Source organism: Thamnophis sirtalis, unplaced genomic scaffold, assembly GCF_051295495.1.
Source record: "Thamnophis sirtalis isolate CommonGarterSnake01/CBP01778 unplaced genomic scaffold, rThaSir2_p1.2 scaffold_1, whole genome shotgun sequence".
In the NCBI taxonomy this organism is placed as follows: Eukaryota; Metazoa; Chordata; class Lepidosauria; order Squamata; family Natricidae; genus Thamnophis; species Thamnophis sirtalis.
This window is the reverse complement of record NW_028261381.1, coordinates 68725231-68747268: the sequence shown is the minus strand read 5'-3', so window position 1 is coordinate 68747268 and position 22038 is coordinate 68725231. Positions and strand designations below refer to the sequence as shown.

The 22038-nt window shown below is 46.9% G+C and overlaps 1 long non-coding RNA gene across 2 annotated transcripts; it reads left to right on the top strand.

Annotated features, from left to right (window-relative positions):
- Positions 1-1318: 1318 nt before the first annotated feature.
- On the top strand, positions 1319-10629 carry LOC148049517 (uncharacterized). Of its 2 annotated transcripts, none has more exons than XR_015696620.1 (4): positions 1319-1402; positions 6373-6535; positions 7123-7293; positions 8145-10629. It is a non-coding gene; the product is annotated as an uncharacterized LOC148049517 (long non-coding RNA). The 2 variants fall into 2 exon arrangements; XR_015696617.1 differs by lacking the exon at positions 1319-1402 and adding an exon at positions 1422-1526.
- The last annotated feature ends 11409 nt before the right edge of the window (positions 10630-22038 follow it).

The window sequence follows — 22038 nt, the reverse complement described above, 5'->3', positions numbered from 1 at the left end:
CTGCCCACAGCAGCTCTGGCCAATAGGAAAAAATAGGTGGCCCTCCCTCTTTGCTCAGGCGCACGTCTTCCCCCCTCCATGCGTTGTGGCGCATGCACGGAATTTCTTACGCGCTGAGGTAACTTGGAGGGCGCCATTTTGGTTGCCGCGCGGTGGCATCGGTGGCGATCGGTGAGTGGGGGAAGGTGCGGGCTGGGGTTGATGGGAGTGGGTGTCCGAAGCCTAGGGAGACCGGTGGTGGGGCGAAGAGTACCCGGGGCCGCGTTCACATCTTTCTGGGCCAGCTCGGGTGGATCCCTCAGCGGCTTTGGGGGAATCTGTGGGTTGGCGTGCGGCCGTGAGGCATGTTTTTACTCATTTATTCGGGAGTGGGGAGGCATACAAATGAAATAAACATTCCAAATATTCCAAACATTTTATCTTGCTCTTTATGAGATTTTTATCATGCCTTTTGTATATTTGGGATAACTCGAGGTAGCACATTCGCCTAATCTTAATTTCCCAGCAACAACAACCCTGCGAGGTGGGCTGCTTGGCCTAAGAGAACCCCCCCAAAAAGGGCTCCCTGATGAAGACCATTTATACAATATAGCGCAAAAATTGGAGATACAATTCAAACAAACCAAAGCATCTGCAATAGATGAGGGGAAGGAAGGAAAAGAGAGGGAAGGGAAGGGGAGAGAGGAAGAAAGGGTGGGATGGGCGGGAAGGAAGGAAGGAAAAGGGAGGGAAGGAAGGAAGGAAGAGGCTTGCATCCTCCTCTTCCACCTGACCGCAGCCTTGGCCCTCAACTGGCTCCAAAGCTCAAAGGCGGCCCATGTTCCCTGCCTGGCAAACGAGTCAAGAGGCCACATCTCTCTTCCTCCTCCACGAACTTCACTCTCTTCAAGGCCTGATGATGTTGCCTAGTTGGGTCATGAAACGTCTGCCAGAAAACCACCAACCTCCAAGAGCACCAAGGACCCCACAACCCATCCTCCTCTTCCTCCATCCTCCTCCGCCTCTGTCACCGGGGGGCCCTCCAGCACTCTGGACATGCTCAAGAGCCTCCTGCCCTGCAAAGCCGGCTCCGGAACGACCCCCGCGCTGAACCGGCTGCCTCTCCTCCAGCCCCCTTCCCCTCCGCCTATGCCGGGGCCCAGGGAGGGGCGCCTCTCCCACCCTGCCTGCATCTCCTGCGCGGAGCTACTCCGCGGGCGCCTTCCCATGACCAGCGGCAGCTCACGTGCAGAGAGGGGGAATCCCCGGTGCGAGTGGCCAATCAGCGCTCCCGGCGCCCGGGACGGCCAATGGTAGGCCGGGGCGGGGACCAGCGACGCAGCCTCCCCGGCCCAGCCCTGCGAACCCAGGCGAGGCGAGGCGAGGCGCGGCGGGGCGGCTTCCCGGATTGACCGTTGCTCCCGTAAGTAGGCGGGGAGTGGCGAGCGCGCCTCTGAACCAGTGCAGAGGGGGCGGGTGGGGGGGAGGAGGATCGGGGTCCTCTCTCGACCGGAACCCTCCCCCCGTGTCCCAGGGGAGCCCCGCAGGTAGGCTGCGCCTGCTACTGGAAGCTCCCTCCGTCCTGCCCCGGGGTGGGGTGGTGGTGGGTGGCTGGGGAGGGTTGGCGGGCAGGGGGTGGTCTGGCCTTGCAGTCGCGGCTCCGAGAGGGTCCCAGTTTCGCCCCCCCATGCGCTGGCCGGGGGGGGTGACAGCTAGATGTCGGGGTGCCCCCCGCCGGCAATGCCGGTCCGGGCCAGAAAGCGAGTCCGGGCTCAAAGTTGTGCCAACTTTCTCATCTGCAAAATAAAATAAAGGAAAGGGGAGGGAGGGGTCCTCTTTGGGCCAAGATCCCCTCTGGGATTTCGGGACTCCCCCTCCCCCCAAACCGGGTTTTTTCCTGGGGGACCAGGGATGCTTCCATCTGAGATTTCCTCGTGGTCTCCCATCCCCTCGCCGGCGCGCCAGGAATGTGCATTTCCGAGGCTGGAAGAACTCTTTGTGTGTGCGTTTGTGTGCGTGCCTGTGTGTCACACCCTGTGCTTGCTCTAGAAACTTTTAGGAAATTCTGCCCCAAACTGCACCCCAGAGTTCACAAAACCTGCAGGTATTGCAAAGGTGGCAATTGGCAGAGGAGCCTTTTGAGGTTCTAAGCTTTTTTTAGAACACCGCTTCAAGTTGCTAGTCCACAGGCAACTCTTCCAGATCTTCCTCCTGCCTCCCTTTTTCTTTCTTGAAAGTTATAGATTTGCACCCGGGGTGAGGCGGGTGTCATGTAATGGGGAGGGGCTGAAACATCCTTGGGTGGATGCCACCCGTGTCACCCTTCCCTTTGCCTTTTTGTGTGTGTGTTTGTGTGTGTGTGTGTGTTTGTGTGAGATCTCTTGCAGGGGCAGCTTAATAGAAAGTCTTCCATTTTCCCCGGAAATACCGATCGTCCATTCGTTTAGTGACCAATCACAGTTATAACAAGACTGGAAAAAGAGACATGTTCATCCTTACGACTGTCCCAGCCTCCCCCTGGTCACATGATCAAAATTCAGAGGCTGGGCAACTGGCATGTACTTATGACGGTTGCAATGTCCCGCTTTTGCGTCCTTCTGACCAGCAAAGTCCATGGGAAAATCTAATTTGCTTAACAACCATGTGACTAACTTAACAACAGTGGTGATTCGCTTAACGGCCATGGCAAGAAAAGTCGTAAAATGGGAAAAACTCACTTAACAACAAATTTTGGGCTGAATTGTGGCCGTAAGTTGAAGACTACCTGCAGGCTAGAAGGTACCTGCCATTCAATGTCTCGCCCACAGTGAAAGAAACTCTTTTAAAAAATATGTTTTTATTCTTTTTAAACAAAACAACACATACAAAAACAAAGCAAGAGAGGAAAAAAAGAACAACTTTCCTCCATTTCATCAAGCATGTCGTTTGGTTACAAGGTTTTGTGCATCAATTCTTAAATTTAGGATTAACATCACTGGTTTACATTAAACATAGCTAAATGTTTCACTGTCATTGAGCATTATACACTTAGATTACCATTAATATTATTTCATTTGTAACAATCCTTATTTCCTTAAATTCATAATTATCTATCAAATAACAATAAGTCTTTGAACTATTATAGTATCACCTATCTCTAAAGAGAAAAAGCAAAGATTGGGACAAAGAATTCCCATTGGTTTATAATAAAACATTCATATTTTCAATTTACCATAATGTCTCCAATCGTCCAGACGTGCAAGAATGGTTTCCCATTATTAATTAATTATCCATATAGTAGTTAAGTATTTCAATTCATGTATATATCAATTCTTCCTTACATCATCATCAATCTGTTTAATATACAAAGATCTTTCTAATGTGACATGGTTGCTACATACAATAATACCAAAGTATTCAAATCATCCCACTCTTATACATTAAAAATATTATTGTCCTTTATATATCATATAAGTAGTACTCTATTTCCTAACAGAAAAAATAAAAAAGTCAAAAAATAAAAAGTTATTACAACATAAGTAAACAGTTTCATTCCCAGGTTTTTTTTATCTAACCATTGGTAAAACAAGTCCCACACTTAATAATATTGCTCATCCTCTTGTTCTCTAATTTCAAATGTAAGCTTACTCATTTTGGCATATTCCATTATTTTCCAAATAGTTTCTTCCTGAGATGGTACTTTCTCGTTTTTCCAAGTTTTGGCAAATACAATTCTAGCAGCCGTTAAAACATTCACGATCAGGTATTTCAAGTCCTTGTTGTATGTGTCTGGTATTATTCCCAATAGAAAGAGTTCCGGTTTTAAATCTATATGTTTATGTATCATTTTCTCCAACCACATGTGGATTTTAGTCCAATATTTTTTTGCTTCGGTACAAGTCCACCACATGGGGTAGTATGTGCCCGGCGTCTGATGACATTTCCAGCATTTTTTGGATTTGTTCTTGGACATTCTTGCAATTCTCGATGGGGATAAATGCCACCTGTAAAACATCTTATACAAATTCTCTTTATATGCAATTGACATTGTCATTTTATAGTTTTGAGTCCACAGTTTTTGCCATTTCTCTAATTCAATCCCATGCCCAAAGTTTTTTCCCAAGCTAACATAGTTTCTTTGACTTGTTCCTCATGGAGTTTCACCTCTAGTAAGTAGCCATAGAGTTTTTTAATTACCTTTTCATCAGTACCTGTTAAGATTTTATCTAATTCAGTCATTTTATCATAAAAACCCTTCTTTTTTGACCTTCATTATACCCAGAATGTATTTGCACATATGAATACCAATTAACTTCAATGCCTTCTTGTTTCAAGTCTTGTATAAATTTGAGTTCACCCTCTGTATTTAATAGCTCAGCATATCTAACTGTTTGTTCCTTCTTGTATGTTATTGAATATGAAAAAGCTTCAATGGTTGATATGCAGACTGGAATTTTTAAATAGTGTAGCCTCTTAACCTTCTCCCAGTTTAATAAAAGAGCCTCTCTTATATGGTGCCTCCTAAAATAACCATGTGCTTTAGTTCCCTTATACCATAAAAAAGCATGCCATCCCAACAGCAAATCGTGACCCTCTAGATTCAAAAGCCCACCATTTCTTAACATTACCCATTCCTTAATCCATGTTAGACTAGCTGCCTGGGAGTATAGTTCCCAATCAGGTAGTCCGAACCCTCCTCTTGATTTAGCGTCCTGCAACACTTTGCGTTTTATTCTTGCTTTTTAGTGAAAGAAACTCCTGACTTTGCTGGGTTTTGTGTGTTGTGGTGAGCCAGGAATCAAACCAACACAATCCTTGTTGCAAGATTCGATCTGAGATCTATTGAGGGCCAAGGTTGGAAAAACATTTCCCCTGGGAATAAACTTCAGCGTGGTTCCCCCAGGGCGTGGGAGGGGGTGAGTTTGAGAATAACGCATTTATTTAATCACCATTTTTGATGCAGGATAACCCCACTGATTGCGCTGCCCACTCAATTTTGCAATAGCCCAGGCCATTAAAAAATAGGAAACTGTGGCCCAAGACCAGCCACATAAGCATTTGGGGTTTTTTATTGGTTTCCCATCCTGTGCCGTCTAGCATCTTTCGGTGGCTTATGCAGGAGAGGGTGAATTCTAGTTGCGTCATAGGCAGAAAGTTACCTGGTTGCCTTTGGGCCATTCACTAGGCGACTGGGTTGTGGCCCGCCAGGGGAGCTGCCAGCAGAGTCGGACAGTGAGGAGTTTGTGGAGGAAGATGGGCCAGTCCTGGAGTCTGGGGAAGGCTCCGACGAGGGCTCTGTGTCGGAGGCAGAGAGGGGAGCAGAGCCCACACCACCTCATTGTGTCCCCCCTCCCAGCCCTTTAAATTTAAATCTACCTACCTATCTCTCCATCTATTCATCCATCCTCCATCTCCCTCTGTGTGTGTGTGTGTCTATCTACCTACCTACATATCTATCTCTTCATCCAACCTTCCATCCCTTATCATCTTTCTCTCTATTCATCAGTCCATCCATCAATCCATCTATTCATCCATCCTCCATCTGGGTGTGTGTGTGTACCTATCCATCCAACTATCCTCCACTATCATCTCTCTCTCTATCCATCAATCCATCTATTCATCCATCTTCCATCTCTATGTATGTATGTGTGTATCTATCCATCTATCTATCTATCTATCTATCTATCTATCTATCTATCTATCTATCTATCCATCTCTTCATCCATCCATCCAATATCTATATTGTGTGTGTTTGTGTGTGTACACACCTATATCTGTATGTATCTGTATATCTCTATCAATCAATCAATCCTCTTAAGGCTGTCAGGAAAAGATTGGGCAACATTTGTCTGGGATAGTAGAAGGACTTGAGCAAAGAGGATTAGGGAGCTGGAGACTAAAACATATGAAGAACGGTTGCAGGAACTGGGTATGTCTAGTTTAATAGAAAGAAGGACCAGGGGAGACATGATAGCAGTCTTCCAATATCTCAGGGGTTGCCACAAAGAAGAGGGAGTCAAGCTAGTCTCCAAAGCACCTGAGGGCAGGAGAAGAAACAATGGGTGGAAACTAATCCAGGAGAGAAGCAACCTGGAACTAAGGAGAAATTTCCTAACAATGAGAACAATTAATCAGTGGAACAGAAGTTGCCTCCAGAAGTTGTGAATGCCCCAACACTGGAAGTGTTTAAGAAGATGTTGGATAGCCATTTGCCTGAAACGCTATAGGGTTTCCTGCCTAGGCAGGGGGTTGGACTAGAAGACCTCCAAGGTCCCTTCCAACTCTGCCATTGTATTGTATTGTATAAGGGGATGGAGGATAAGACTTCCAGTGGTCCCTTCCAGCCCTGGGAGTCTATGATTCTATAATCCCGGGCAAATCCTTCCCCCCTCTCCAAATCTCTGTCTCCTACAGGCTGCCCTCCTGCAACCTCACAGCTGCCACCTGTCAGCCCCTTTCCCAAGTCCTGAAATCCAGCTTCTCCCTCCTGGAACTCAACCTGGGGCTGAACTTCCTGGGCGACGGGGGAGCAAAGCTGCTGTGCCGAGGGCTGAAGTCCCCGTCTATAGAGACTCATGTAAGTGTCCTGGATCACTTTCCATCGGTTGCTTCTTGTCCTGCCTTCGAATTCCTTGGACAAGGGGTTGACTCCGATGGCAATCTGGAATTCTGGGAGGGCTGGAACTCCATCCATCATCCCAGGGGTGGGTTTCAATTTTTTTTTACTACCGGTTCAGTGGGTGTGGCTAGATGGAGGAGCATGTGACTGAGGTAGGTGTGGCCAACTTGATGTCACTCACACACACTCAGTCATATGACCCCCTCACCAAGCCACGCCCACCAAAATGGGGGCACAAAGTTTTGACTGGGAGGAGAGGGCTCCAGCCTCGCCAAAGCTGAGGGAGGGCCCCATTTTTAGGAAACCTGACATTGTGTTGTTTGGACACATCTGGTGATACCATGAATGGAAAGTGTCAGGGCACAGCAGAGGGGGCCCCTGTGTTCCTTGTTGTCCACCAGCTCATATCCCAAAGGACCAGCCCAGTTTCTGGCCAGATGAATAAAGGATTCACCTCCTGGCTAGATCTGTCTGGAAACATCACGGGGGATTTCCCAATCTCCCAAGCATGATGGGCCCACGGGTGTCCTTGCCTTCCATTGCAGCTTACACTCCTGCGGTCTGACCGCCGGTGCCTGTGGAGACCTGGCCTCCGTCTTGGAAACCAGCGATATCCTCTTGGAGCTGAACCTGGAGGATAACAGCCTGAGAGATGAAGGGGTCAGGCAGCTATGCCAAGGATTGAGACAAAGACACTGCAAGCTTCAAAAGTTAATGTAAGTGTGCAGTTCTCCCAGGGACCCGGGAAAATAGTTCGATCTCCTTGTCTTTGTAGGAGCCCCTCAAATATCGGAATAATCCCCTGCAGGATGGAGTCTAGGCAACTGAATCGAACTGTGTGTTTAGTGGCCGGATGCTCTTCCTGTTGCCACTGAGGAGTTTTGTTCAGCAAATATATTCTCATTGTGCCCAGAGAGAGAGAAATATCTGCCTCTACCTAGTGTAGAGGCTTCCTGAGACAATAAAAATCACACGCTCAGTCCCAAAAACCCTCTTTTTATTTAGACGGCTGCAAATTATGTTCATTCCCAGACCGTAATGATTCACAGTCTGTGAAGAGTCCTACGGAAGTCTGCCACAGTCTTTTGGGACAATGCTGATAAGCACCCACCTTTATCTCCCTTGAACCACTGCCAGAGACCTAACTGCCAATCAGTTTTGCAAGGCCAAACTGAGCAGAGAGTCAATCGGAGCTTCTCAGAGCTTGAACCGACCAGAACGAACAAACTTGCTTCCTGCAAAGGCTGACATCCCTTTGCTCCTCTTTTATGTCTTATGGGAGGGGTCAATCATCTCCAAGCCTTACTCCCGAGTCTCCCCTTTTTGTCTTAAGTGCTCTTGCCTTCTGACAGCTCTGCGCATGCGCGCACGTGGGAACAGGCTCCCATTGTTCCTCTGCCTCACTGATGCCAGACTCTGGAGGCAGCACAAAACTGCCCCTGTGATTTGGAGAAGAGCCGACCGCCAAAACTCTGCAGAGCTGCTGATGAGCAGAGATTTGCAAGCCAATTTTTGTCCTGGAGAGTCTCCCAATTCTGACACTTTGATTTGTTTCTTCTCTTTCCAGAATTACAATGAAGGGTTGGAAACTTGGTGAGATGGGTGGCAGGTGTGGAAACCTTCAAAGGCCAGCTCAGCTCAGCTCACCTTTTGCGTTACTTGCTGCATCACAACCATACAGCTGATTCACAAGCCTGGCTATGAGGTTCTGGTGGCCCTTTGGACTTAAGAGCAAGTGGAACTTGGCCATCTGGAAGGTCTTCTCAATTGGAACCCCTCAAGAGCTTCAACTCCATCTTTCAAAATCCCCTACTCGCATGTCAGAAGAACATTTTGGTCCAGGTTTGAGCCAGGAATCGCATAAAAATGATACTAAAGTCACTGCTTGAAGAGGAAGAAGTTTATTCAACATTTAGAATAGAATAGAATAGAATAACAGAGTTGGAAGGGACCTCGGAGGTCTTCTAGTCCAATCCCCTACCTAGGCAGGAAGCCCTACACCACTTCAGACAAATGACTGTCTAATCTCTTCTTAGAAAGTTCCAGTGTTGGAGCATTCACAACTTTTGGAGGCAGGTTGTTCCACTGATTAATTGTTCTAACTGTCAGGAAATTTCTCCTCAGTTCTAAGTTGCTTTCGCTCCTTAATTAGTTTCCACCCATTGCTTATTGTTCTACCTTCAGGTGCCTTGGAGAGTAGCTTGACTCCCTCTTCTTTGGGGCAACCCCTGAGATATTGGAACACTGCTATCATGTCTCCTCTGGTCCTTCTTTTCATCAGACTAGACATGCCGAGTTCCTGCAACCGTTCTTCGTATGTTTTACCCTCCACTCCCCTAATCCTCTTTGTTGCTCTTCTCTGCACTCTTTCCAGAGTCTCCACATCTTTTCTACATTGTGGTGACCAAAACTGAATGCTGTATTCCAAGTGTGGCCTTACCAAGGCTTTATAAAGTGGTATTAACCCTTCACGTGATCTTGATTCTCTCCCTCTGTTGATGCAGGCTAGAACTGTGTTGGCTTTTTTGGCAGCTGCTGCACAGGGCTGGCTCCTATTTAAATGGTTGTCCACTAGGACTCCAAGATCCCTCTTACAGTTACTACAGTTGAGCAAGGTACCACCTATACTGGACCTGTGCATTTCGTTTTTCTTCGTTTCTAACAAACGTGATTAGAGGATTGGAGGCTAAAACTTGTGAAGAACAGTTGCAGGAACAGTTGCAGCAACCTAGTCTCCAAACCACAAGAAGCAGGAGAAGAAGCAACGGATCGAAAGAAATCAAGGAGAGAAGCAACCTGGAACTAAGGAAAGATTTCCTGTCAATGAGAACAATTAATCCGTGGAACAACTGGCCTCCAGAAGTTATGTGTGCTCCAACACTGGAGCTTTTTAAGAAGGGATTGGACAGCTACTTGTGGATAAAATGGTGTAGGGTTGTGATGATGAACCTATGGCACACGAGCCAGAAGTGGCACAGAGTGCCCTCTGTTGGCACGCGAGGCATCACCCTTGTTCAGTTCTCCTGTGCATTTGCACGAACCGCCTGCCGGCCAGTAGATCTTCAGGTTTCTGCCACACATGTGCAGGGGGCGGAGGGTATGCGTGGGGACGCACACACATTGCATTTTGGGGGTTCGGGCATGCGCCCACACAATTGCAAACACGCACACTTTGGGCACTTGGTCTGGGAAAGGTTAGCCATTCTTGGTAGAGGGTTCCCTGTTTGAGCAAGGGGTTGGACTAGAAGACCTCTAAGGACCCTTCCAATTCATCTATTCTGTTATTCGAGAGCATAGAAACAGCCCTTGGAGTAGCAACAATTTTGGGTATAGAGGTTGGTAATATTTATAAGAACGACGGTCCTTGGCGAGATGTGCGTAAATGTGCCCTTTGCAATATTTAATTTGGTGGACATGTAGCTCCAGTAGGGATGCCCTTAGCTTAATTTGCAAATATTTTTCTTTGGTGTGTGTCTATAGTGTGTGCCACATCTGTACGATCAGGGAAATTCATATTATAAGGGATTTCTCCTTTTTGCTATTATTTGCATGATTTAATCAATTCCAGCCTGGCTGTCAATTATCGACTAAAATGAGCAGTTTCAACCTTATGGTAGTTCCTGAAGAGTTGTTGGGTCACCGCCAAAGACTGTCCTGTGAGCCACAGCGGCACAGTGGTTAGAGTGCAGTATTGCAAGCTACTTCTGCTTACTGCTGGCTGCCGGAAATGGAAATCCAAATTGTTGGGGGCAATATGACCACTCTGTAAACTGCTTAGAGAGGGCTGTAAAGCATTGAAAAGTGATAAAGTCTATTGCTATGTAGAATACATTGCAGTAATCCAGCTTGTGGGCCGCTCAAACCGTTAGTTACTCTTGCCAAGGTTTTTTGGACCAATAGGAATGAAGCTGGTACACTAGGCAAAATTATGAGGAGCCATCTCACCCCAACAGCATCGGCCTGCCCCCCCTCTTTCTAGCAGAAGGGGCATGGCATGGACTCCATCGGTCATGCAAACACCTCCATTATTACTCGAATCAATGCTTGTTAAGCTCAGCTGTACAGATGTTTGTCCAGAATGGTATAAGATCTCCTCCTCGCGCAGGGGGTTGGGCTAGAAGACCTCCAAGGTCCCAATCCTGCTATTCTATGTTCTTTCAGGCAGACCTAGACGCAACGCTGCCAAAAACAAAGATTTATTGGTGAAAAGGTGCTGCAGAATACAGATCTGCTACTTCACCGCCCCGATTTTATTCCATTCGCCCCACCGGATTTCCCAGTTCTCCTGGTTTTGGGAATCCCCCCTGCTGGCTTTTCCTGGCTCCTCTTCCAGAAACAAAGCTTTCCTTTCAGGATCTCCCTGCAGAGATGGAGCTTCGCCTGCAGGATGGTGCAGAGGGCGGAGCTCTGCTTGTCCATGGGTGAGGACGATGGTTGTGGTAGTCTCCCTGCCTGTCCTCCTCCTCCTCCTCCTCCTCCTCCTCCTCCTCCTCCTCCTCCTCCTCCTCCTCCTCCTCCTCCTCCTCCTCCTCCTCCTCCCCTTTGGTCTCTCTTTTGCCCCCTTCCTTCTTTTTCTTTGGTCTCTGGCTCTGCTTCCAAATGACCAGTCCCTGTTGCAGGTTCAATTTCTTCTCCAAGATGGTACCTATAATGGCTATCTTCTCGCTCTCTAGAGACCTCTGTTCCTGGGGCGTCCTGTGGAACCCCTTCCTAGGAATCTCTTCACCCTGGTCGCCCTCAACGTGGGAAATTCCAGGGGGCAGAAACATTTCCAATGATGCCTGGACACGTTTGGGGAGACCCCATCGATGGGCTGCAGTTCGGCTTGTCACGTGAGCCTCCAGAAGCTTCTGGGTCTCAAGGTCCAAGAAGAACAAGCACTTGGTTATTTTAATTACCACCTCGAACGCACCCCACGAGCTGGGGATGGCCATGCCAAGCCCCTCCAAGAGCCGTTCTGGTTCTGAAGAGAGTGGGTCAAAGGCCCGAAGAGATCTTTGAACCATGGATGGTAAGCCCCATTCTTGCTGTAGTTTCTTGCACTGGACATGCATCTCCAGAAGATCCAGAATCTCCATACGGACAAAACATGGACCTTTCCTTGAGAATCTCTGTTCTCTGGAACCCATTGCATCGGCTGGTTGACTCTCCCGGCCAATGTCCTTCTCCAGAGTCTGCCTCTTGAGCCTGGCCATCTCTAGTGGCGGTCCTCCTGCAACAACCTTGCCAAACATCTTGTTCAAGGATTTAGTTTATATTGTAAACTTGTGTGGGTTGTTGTTGTGAGGGAATTGACACGCAGGAGCCATGTGCAAGACAGATCTTTATTTACTTTTTTTTTTTCTATTTTTCCCTCACAATCCTGCGCATGCCCAATGAATTCCCCAGGCCAGGCTCGTTGAAGGCCTCGAGCAGAGTGGGAAGCAGGTTTGTATCTTAGGAGACAGGCAGGACAGGAGAGTAGGCCCTGCTAGAAATGAAACGGAGCGGAGGCAGGAGGGGAGTTCGATGGCCATGCCAAGCCCCTCCAAGAGCCGTTCTGGTTCTGAAGAGAGTGGGGCAAAGGCCTGAAGAGATCTTTGAACCATGGATGGTAAGCCCCATTCTTGCTGTAGTTTCTTGCGCTGGACATGCATCTCCAGAAGATCCAGAATCTCCATACGGACAAAACATGGACCTTTCCTTGAGAATCTCTGTTCTCTGGAACCCATTGCATCGGCTGGTTGACTCTCCCGGCCAATGTCCTTCTCCAGAGTCTGCCTCTTGAGCCTGGCCATCTCTAGTGGCGGTCCTCCTGCAACAACCTTGCCAAACATCTTGTTCAAGGATTCAGTTTATATTGTAAACTTGTGTGGGTTGTTGTTGTGAGGGAATTGACACGCAGGAGCCATGTGCAAGACAGATCTTTATTTACATTTTTTTTTCTTCCTATTTTTCCCTCACAATCCTGCGCATGCCCAATGAATTCCCCAGGCCAGGCTCGTTGAAGGCCTCGAGCAGAGTGGGAAGCAGGTTTGTATCTTAGGAGACAGGCAGGACAGGAGAGTAGGCCCTGCTAGAAACGAAACGGAGCGGAGGCAGGAGGGGAGTTCGATGGCGCGGAGGACGAGCCGGCAGCATGGTCCTGGAGAACAGAGGCCGGTGATTACTCCGAGCTAGGCTCTCGGCTTCTGCAGCAAGTAGAGGCAGCTTCCCTGGAGGTTGACAGGCTGTCTTCTCGGGTAAAGAGGCAGGCAGGCGTTGCAGGCCGGCAGAGTGGACAGACGGATCCGTGAGGCGCACGGACAACCCAATGACCTCGGGCCCAGACAGTTGACTAGAAACTGGTTTAGCTGGGCGCATGCTGGCCTCGGGTCCCAGCGGTCCTTCACGTGCTGTGCTCCGCGGGTACAATGCTTGTCCTTGCGCACTGGCAAGTTGGCTAAAACTGTCGGTGGCCACAGCTGCTGCTGCTGGAAGGTAGCCTTGGGTAGCCTCTGAATCTCTGCTAGATCCACTACCATGGAGGGCTTTATAGGTGGCAAGTAGCACCTTGAAGCGTATCCGGAGATCGACAGGTAGCCAGTGCAGCTCACGGAGGACAGGTGTTACGTGGGTGAAGCGAGGCGCACCCACAATCGCTCGCGCGGCCGCATTCTGGACTAGCTGAAGTCGCCGAATACTCCTCAAGGGCAGCCCCATGTAGAGCACATTGCAGTACTCCAGCCTAGAGGTCACAAGGGCATGAGTGACTGTTTTGAGAGCCTCCCGGTTCAGGTAGGGGCGCAACTGGTGCACCAGGCGAACCTGGGCAAATGCCCCCCTGGTCACAGCTGACAAATGGTGTTCGAAAGTCAGCTGTGGGTCCAGGAGGACTCCCAAGTTGCGGACCCTGTCTGAGGGGTATAATATTTGACCTCCCAGCCTGAGAGATGGAATATTTGCCAAATTGGCGGGAGGAAAACACAACAGCCACTCGGTCTTATCCAGGTTGAGCACGAGTTTGTTAGCCCTCATCCAGTCCCTAACGGCTTCAAGTCCCTGGTTCATTACGTCCACCGCTTCATTGAGTTGGCACGGGGCGGACAGATACAGCTGGGTATCGTCCGCATACTGATGGTATGGAAGCTCGGAACTTAATGTTGGATTAAAATTTATAACATTAGAACATGAATTACTTCCCCACCCTCTTCTGTCACATCATTTTCCCCCCTCTGATCCCCCTGTACCACCTAATCCCCCCCCCAGATCCACCTGTACAACCTAATCCCCCTGTACCACATAGTCCTGATACCACCTGTACCATATAACCCCACCCCCCATATCACATACTCTTTCCCCCTGCGCCACATAACAAGCCCCCCCCCCACATAAACCCCTATTTCTATATGTTTTTGTTTTCACCACAGTACCTGGCCTGTGTCGCTAGCAGACTCAGGTTACTCTTTAATTGCGCTGACGAGTAACGTCCTCAGCGTAACGTCAGGGACGTCACTCGTCAGAAGTACGGTGGCCTCGGAGGGTCCTGAGGAGCAGCCTTTAAAACAGCAGCGCGGGCGGCTGCGGACTCACAGCTGATTGGGAGAATGCCGGCGCGTACACTTGGGACCAGAGAGCAGGCGGGCGGGAAGGTAAGCACCCGCAATGATGGAGAAAAAATACAGGCAGCGGGCGGCTCTCTGGCCGCTGCGAGCCGCTGCTGCTAGGATGGGGTTAAATCAGGCAGCGGGCGGCTCTCCAGCCGCCGCTTGTTCAATGATGGGGTTAAAGCGAACAGCAGGTGGCTGGAGAGCTGCCGCCACTGCTGCAAGGTAGGGGTTATATCAGGCAGGGTAGCTGGAGAGCCGCCGACGCTGCCATGAAATGGATGCTGCACTTCTATGAGTATCATGGGCGCCGGTGAATCAGCTGGAGCAGGCAGTTTGGGACCCGGCGTATAACACGCAGTATCGGCGTATAACACGCAGGCAGGGTTTAAGCTTGCAATTTTAATTTTAAAACTGCGTGTTATACGCCGATAAATACGGTAATTAATTCTTATTTTGAATATGTTATAAAGGTATAATGTTATTGGATATATGGAAGTAGATAACAAAAAAATTAACAAAGTTTTATAATTAGTAAGTAGTAATTTAGTAATTTATAGATGGTTATTTAAATAAATAATTGATAAGGGCAATAAGGTATACATATATGTTGGTTGAATGAGAAGAAAATAGATATAACAGTAAAGGATTTTTTGTTAAGAAATATTAATTATAATAACAATGGAATGATAAGGATAAGGGATACAGTTAATGGTGTGTGTGTGTGTGTGTGTGTGTGTGTGTGTGTGTGTGTGTACTACCATAACAAAAGGAACCTGGACACAAATTGTAAACAATGATTTGGGGGGGAAGGGCTTAGAAATTTTGTCAACTAATTTTTGTTTAGAATATGTTATAGAGGTTTAAGGGTATTGGATGACTCTGTAATAATTAATGAAATGCCATTAGGTGGTTGTGTTTTTTAACTATGGATTATTCTAGGCAAAAGGACACTAAAACAATTTCTGTTAAATGAGAACTATGATATGTCGAAAGTAAGACTCATTAAGAACTTTGACATTTGATATGAATGTAAGTAATGACTGCGGAAGAGAAGCACAAAAGCTAATTGTAACCAATTGACACACTTTCTACAAAATGTAATGTAAGATGATTATTTTTTTTGTGTGTTGTTTGTTTAATAAAAATAAAAAATAAAAAAGGTCTGAGTAGACCAATTAGAAGGCAAGGGAGAGGGGGTTGGTCACATATTGATATGTATGGTTTCGCGCGCTTTTGCCTCAGACCTTGCTTTGCTTAGCTGCTATCTTTTCATAACCTGTAAAAGTACTCTTAATTCTGCAAAATGGAGTTAAGTTGTTTCCTTCTTGGTTGCTGAAGGAGGCCACCTTGATGCACACTTCCATATAAACCTTTGGGTTGGGTTAGAGGGTCACTGTTCTTGTGAGAGTTAAAGGGATGGGTTGTCCATTGACTCCACAGTGATTGGCAAGCGGCACTGAGGTAGCTTCCTCCTCAGTACAGACCATACAATAGTTAGCAGCCACTATTGTCAGCTCGGCGAGCAGCTGGAGGGGGGGGGGAGCCCGTGAAGGCAGTGAGTAGCGCTGGGGGAGATGGCAGCCAATGCAAGGAGGTGATGCCTTGTGGAGGAGAGAGAAAGCGAAACCAAAGAGGTGGGCGGAGGCTCCTGGTTTCGCAGGGGCTTGCGGGAGGGAAATGCCATGGTTTTGGGAGTGGAAGAATGTCTCCATTTTGTGGGGCTTTGGGGTGATCAAGTTGTTGGCTCCGTTTCCTTCCCCTTCCCCGTTTGCCTTGTACAGTATGGAAAGACCCGGCAAAGAGACCCTGGGCTTGCATGCCTGCCCTGGGCATGTCCGCAGGAGGGATGAAGAGGCACCCTTCTTCATGGGGCTTTCATTGTGCAATCAAGTCCGAGAAAGATAAACCTTCTGCTGTTCTTACTGTCTCTGCTGGTGCAGAAGGGGGCTTTGGGAGGAAATAAGGTTTCTTATCCAGTGATAGTCCAATTTCAGAGAGGTCAGGATATTCTCCATATATTCAGGTGGTTAAATTAAAATTGGAACCCAGACTTTTCTGGCGTAATGCTGCCTCCAGTATGAGGTCATTGGGGTGTTTCTTATAGAGTACTTAATCAGCTTGGCATTCAGGTTATATGATTAATCCTTTACAAGTCTCTTTTTGCCCAGCTTTTTAGGATGGCCTCTTTTTTTAATCATCTGATTAAAAAGGAATCCCAATAACAGTTCAGTTTGCTGCTTCTCCCTTGGGGCTGCTTAGCCTCAATTTGAAGTTCATATTCAAATTGAATCTATTTGAATAGAATAGATTAGAATAGAATCTATTTGAATTCAGTGATTCCCAACCTTTTTTTGGCCATGCTCCACCTAAGCATCTCTACAATCCTGGTTGCCCCACCTCCCTTGGTTGAGATATAATTATTACTTTACTCAAAAATTGAAAAAGGGCCCATGTTCTTTGGGCATGGGCCCTTTTTCAAGCTGAGTTGAGTCCTTCCTTGGGATGGATGCCCAGACACGAGGGGCGCAGGCTAGGACCAGGTGCCCTCATCCGTTTCTCCCAAAAGTGCTTTTTTCCCTCCAAGAGGCAACTGGACTTTCTGTTTTTTCTTTGAAGATGTTTTGCTTCTCCTGCATGAAACTTGTTCAGTTCTGAGGAAGCTTCTGGAGGAACTGAAGAAACCTCTTAGAGGAGAAGCTAAAGATCTTCAAAGAAAAAACAGAAAGTCCAGCTGCCACTTGGAGGGGAAAAAACGTACCTTTGGGACATCCAGGATGACCGAGAATCCCCATAGACATCCCTCATCCTAGCCTTCCTTTCTGATGCATCCTAGCCTTGCTTGCCTTCCATCCCTTGTGGTAGCCACTCTCCCAAAGCCCATAATCATGGAGCATCAATAAGGGAAATCTAAGCTGGAGTGACCTGGTTTGTCCCGAATTTTTGAAGCTTGTGGGCTCTGGATAAAAGTCAAAATCTGAGTTTGATGCTGACCTAGAGGTTTTTGTTGGAATCCTGATTAAAATTTTGGAGAAAAACGTAATTCACCCTAAGCTTGTGACTGCTTTCATCAAAACTTAGAGTGATTTAGAAAGAGAGAGTGGGGGAGAGAGGGAGGGAGAGAGAGAAAGAAAGAAAGAGGGAGGGAGGGAAAGGAGAAAGAGGGAAGGGAAGGGAAAGTGAATGAGATAGGGAGTGAGGGAGGGAGCGAGGGAAAAAGGAGAGGGAGGAATAAGGTGACCAGATGTCCTGCTTTTGGCGGGACACACCCGCTTTCCAATGCATTTTCCCGCGTCCCGCACGCTTTTTTAAAAAGCACGCTTTTTTTGGCGCTCGCAGCTCCCGCCCATCAGCTGCTAGCTTGCTGGGCTGGCTCATCATTCTGTTCTCTATCCTACCGGATGAGCCAGCCCAGCAAGCTAGCAGCTGATGGGCGGGAGCGGCAAGCGCCAAAAAAAGCGTGCTTTTAGCCTTTTACCTCCTACAAATTTAAGCCAGCCCAGCCTGCCGCTCACTGATTGGATTGGCCTGGACTCCAGCCAATCAGTGAGCTGGCTGGGATGGGAAATTTTCAGCACGCCTGCGCGAGTCTCCATTTCCTTTCGCCAAAAGACAAAAGAGGTTGCAGCTGCGCTGACTGGTGAGTAATCTAATTCTAATCGAATTTTCCACTCGCCGAGGCAGGAGGAGAGGGTGGGGGCAGCTGCAGCCGCCCGCAGAGAAGTTCCTCTCGCTTCCGGGGCTCCCGCCGCCTGGCAGAAGCCCCTGAAGCACGTGGAAGTTCTCTGCGGGCAGCTGCAGCTGCCCCCACGCTCTCGGAGGCGGCGATCCCATTCACGAAGAGGCAGGAGGAGAGGTGGGGAACACGGAGTCCGTTCGTGAATCAAAATGGATCGCTGCGGCAGGAGGAGAGGTTGGGGCGCTGCCAGCCGCCCGCAGACAACTTCCTCTCGCTTCCGGGGCTCCCGCCGTGCGGCAGAAGCCCCTGAACCGCTTGGAAGTTGTCTGCGGGCGGCTGGCAGCGCCCCAACCTCTCCTCCTGCTGCAGAGTCCGTTCGTGAATCAAAATGGATCGCCGCGGCAGGAGGAGAGGTTGGAGTGCTGCCAGTCGCCCGCAGACAACTTCCAAGCGGTTCCGGGGCTCCTGCTGCCCGGCAGAAGCCCCTGAACCGCTTGGAAGTTGTCTGCGGGCGGCTGGCAGAGCCCCAACCTCTCCTCCTGCCGCGGAGTCCGTTCGTGAATCAAAATGGATCCGCGCGGCAGGAGGAGAGGTTGGGGCGCTGCCAGCCGCCCGCAGACAATTTCCTCTTGCTTCCGGGGCTCCTGCTGCCCGGCAGAAGCCCCTGAACCGCGTGGAGGTTATCTGCGGGCAGCGTCCGTTCGTGATTGGGATCGATCGCCGGGGCAGCCTCTCGCTTCCGGGGCTTCCTCTCGCTTCCGGGGGTCCCGCCGCCCGGCAGAAGCCCCTGAACCGCGTGGAAGTTATCTGCGGGCGGCGTCCATTCGTGATTGGGATCGATCGCCGGGGCTTCTGCCGGGCGGCGGGATCGCAGCCTCTCGCTTCCAGGGCTTCCTCTCGCTTCCGGGGGTCCCGCCGCCCGGCAGAAGCCCCTGAACCGCGTGGAAGTTATCTGCGGGCGGCGTCCGTTCGTGATTGGGATTGATCGCCGCCTCCGAGAGAGAACACTATTTACCTAAATGTGCATATACAGTTTAGTATTTTAGCATTTATTTTTGAAAAAAATCAAACTCCTAAATCATGGTGTATAGCTTATTGCTCCTATCATATTTTTTCTGATCAAACATTTGTGTTTACTGGGGTGGTGCATAAAGCTGAAAAGAGTTATTGTTTGTAATTTTTCTACATTATTTTGCTGTGAAAGAAGAGTTTTCTTCTTGGGGATAGATATTGATGGAGATTTCTTGTGCCATTAGGAATTGTTGCAAAGAAAAGATAAAGAATCTTATGGTGTGATATTGGTGAATTTTTAAAAAAAATAGTCTGTGTTGTCTTTCTGTCCCAAATAGTTAAATATAATTTCATTATGAACATCTGCAGGGTTTATGGGATTCCCATAATATGGGAGAGTCATGCCTTTCTAGATCATATTTGCCCATTTGTAGTTTTCTGTCTCATCTGTGAAATTCACAACCTTTTATTTGTTATGTTCTGAATTTTTCTCTTTTTAGAAAGTGATAAGAAATCTACCTGCAATTTAATCTTGACCAGGCATCCTGACTTTTAAGAAGTCACTGACATGCCAGTTTTAAAATTGTTTTTTTTCTTGATAGTTAAGGTCAAAAATTTAAACTTGCTGTCACAACTTTGAGCAGGGTGTGAGATTGTTGATGTCCATGTTACTGTCTTTCAATAACTTCTATATAATGTTCCAATCAAGCCTCAAATTAAGATGTTACCAACTAGTATGTGAACTACTGGAAAGATTGTGTGCCTATAGTCTGAGTTAAGAGTAAGAGTTTCATTTCATGCATCAGAAGGCTGTATAGTGTAGAGAGAAAAATATGTTCAAAACATTACAGTTGTATGTGTTAGCCGCCTGAATCTTGGCTGAGTTTTTAAATTAATAATAAATATTATAGCAATAAAATTGCAGGTTCATGTAGAATGCCTACTTAGCACTCTATTGAACTATTGTTCAAGATAATTTGATAGAAAAAAATGTGCCTAGCTCAGGGTTGAACTGCTGCCCTCTGAAAACAGCCAATCACAGAGAATATCAAGGACCCACAAATTCCGTATCTCTGGATTAAAGAACCAAGCCAAAAAGAGGAACTTCTGAAACAAATACAATCCATTGTATTCTATATTACTGTCTTTGTTTTAAAAAAATTCTCTCAGGATCCCAAAATGGTGTTTGTTTGTATGGGTTATATTTATCAATATGTATTGCATTAATATTGAAATCTAAGTATTCACTGCTACTGTGGATTCTCACAATTGTTTGATGGGATTTCAACATAGGCTGGCAAATTTGAATTTTGAGTACCCTTGATTGGGTCTGACCCTCTGGACTCCAAGGAGAGATTTTAAGAAACACTGATTTCTTTTCCCAGGTAATATGTAATAGGTTGCCACTGCAAGTGTATTTGAAAAAGATAGCTTACTCTATGGTGTTGTTTTTTATTTTTATACTGGAATTCTTCATGAAAAAATCCAAAAGGATTTACAAAAGAATAATAAAATATCTCTTCAAGAAAACAATAAAACTAACAGTGTCAGTGAAGATAATATAGAAAAAGCAAGGCATAATTCATTTTTAAAAAGCAGTCTAAGAGGGAGGTTGTCCTGAAGCACATGTTACTCTAGAATTGCCTTGGGTGAACAGGCTTGATTTCAGCTGTTCAAACAAACCAATGTGTAGAAAACAGCTACACATTTCCTAATTTATTATTAAATAATTTGTATTCTATCAGGGGCTTTCAGCAGTTTACAGCAACAAAAATGCCAAATAAAATTATATTATTATAAAATCATTGTAACAATTCCATAAAAACAATAAAAAGAAAATCCAGTGATAAAACCATATTAAATCCCAATGGCTCTAGATTCTAGAAGACAGAATAATTTGTACAGCCTTCCTGAATGGACAGCAGGTTAGGGCTCCCTGCCCTGGAGGAGGTTTCCAAAGGATGGGCACCAGCTGAGACCTTCCTCCTGAGAAAGCCCTACCTTTGTCATGAATGGGATTACTAGCAGGGCCTCCCCAGAAGATATTTAAAGCTCTGGTAAGATAGCTTTGAGGGGGGTGGTCTTTAAATATTTGGACTTTAAACTGATTTTGGAAAATCTGTAAATTTGAAAGCACAAAAAATGCTATTGGCTTGTTTCCAGATGAGTCATTTACTGTAAGGTGTATAGGCTCAATGTATTTTAAAATAATATGTTATTTATTGTGCATATGATTTTTTAAAATAGTGGTATTCTGTGTTGATTCTTTTTTTAAATTGTCTTAGACTATTTTAAAAAAGATTCTATCCAAAATAAATTGAAACAAGCCATTTTAAAAATTTCTATGCACAATACTTTGAAATGGACTCAGGAGTCATGATTGACACTGAGTGAATTTGCACTTTTAATAATCAGGAAGATACAATGGCATTGAAAAAAGTGACTGACCATTTTTCACACTTAGCGACCATTTTCACACTTAGCGACCGTTGTGGTATCCTCATGGTTACGCGATCAAAATGTTGATGTTTGGCAACAGATTCGTATTTCTGATGGTCGCTAAGTGAGGAGTCTCGAGGAGGGGGAAAACATTTAGTGACCAAAGTTACAATGGCATTGAAAAAAGTGACTGATGACCATTTTTCACACTTAGCGACCATTGTGACCATTTTTCACACTTAGCAGCCGTTGCAGCATCCTCATGGTCACGTGATCAAAATTTTGTTTGGCAACAGATTCGTATTTATGCTGGTTTCAGTGTCCTGGGGTGACCTTTTGACAAAAATTTTTTTTTTAAATCAAGTGCCCCCCCCCCCCCCCCCCCGGTCAATCTGAAAATCTGGTCACCTTATAGAGGGCTGTAAAGCAATGAAAAGTGATAAAGTCTATTGCTATGTAGAATACATTGCAGTAATCCAGCTTGTGGGCCGCTCAAACTGTTAGTTACTCTTGCCAAAGTTTTTTGGACCAATAGGAATGAAGCTGCTACACTAGGCAAAATTATGAGGAGCCATCTCACCCCAACAGCATCGGCCTGCCCCCCTCTTTCTAGCAGAAGGGGCATGGCATGAACTCCATCGGTCATGCAAACACCTCCATTATTATTCGAATCAATGCTTGTAAAGCTCAGCAACTTTAAAGTGTGTGGACTACAACTCCCAGCTTTGCTGGCTGCAGAATTCTGAGAGTTCCCCACATCTTAAAAG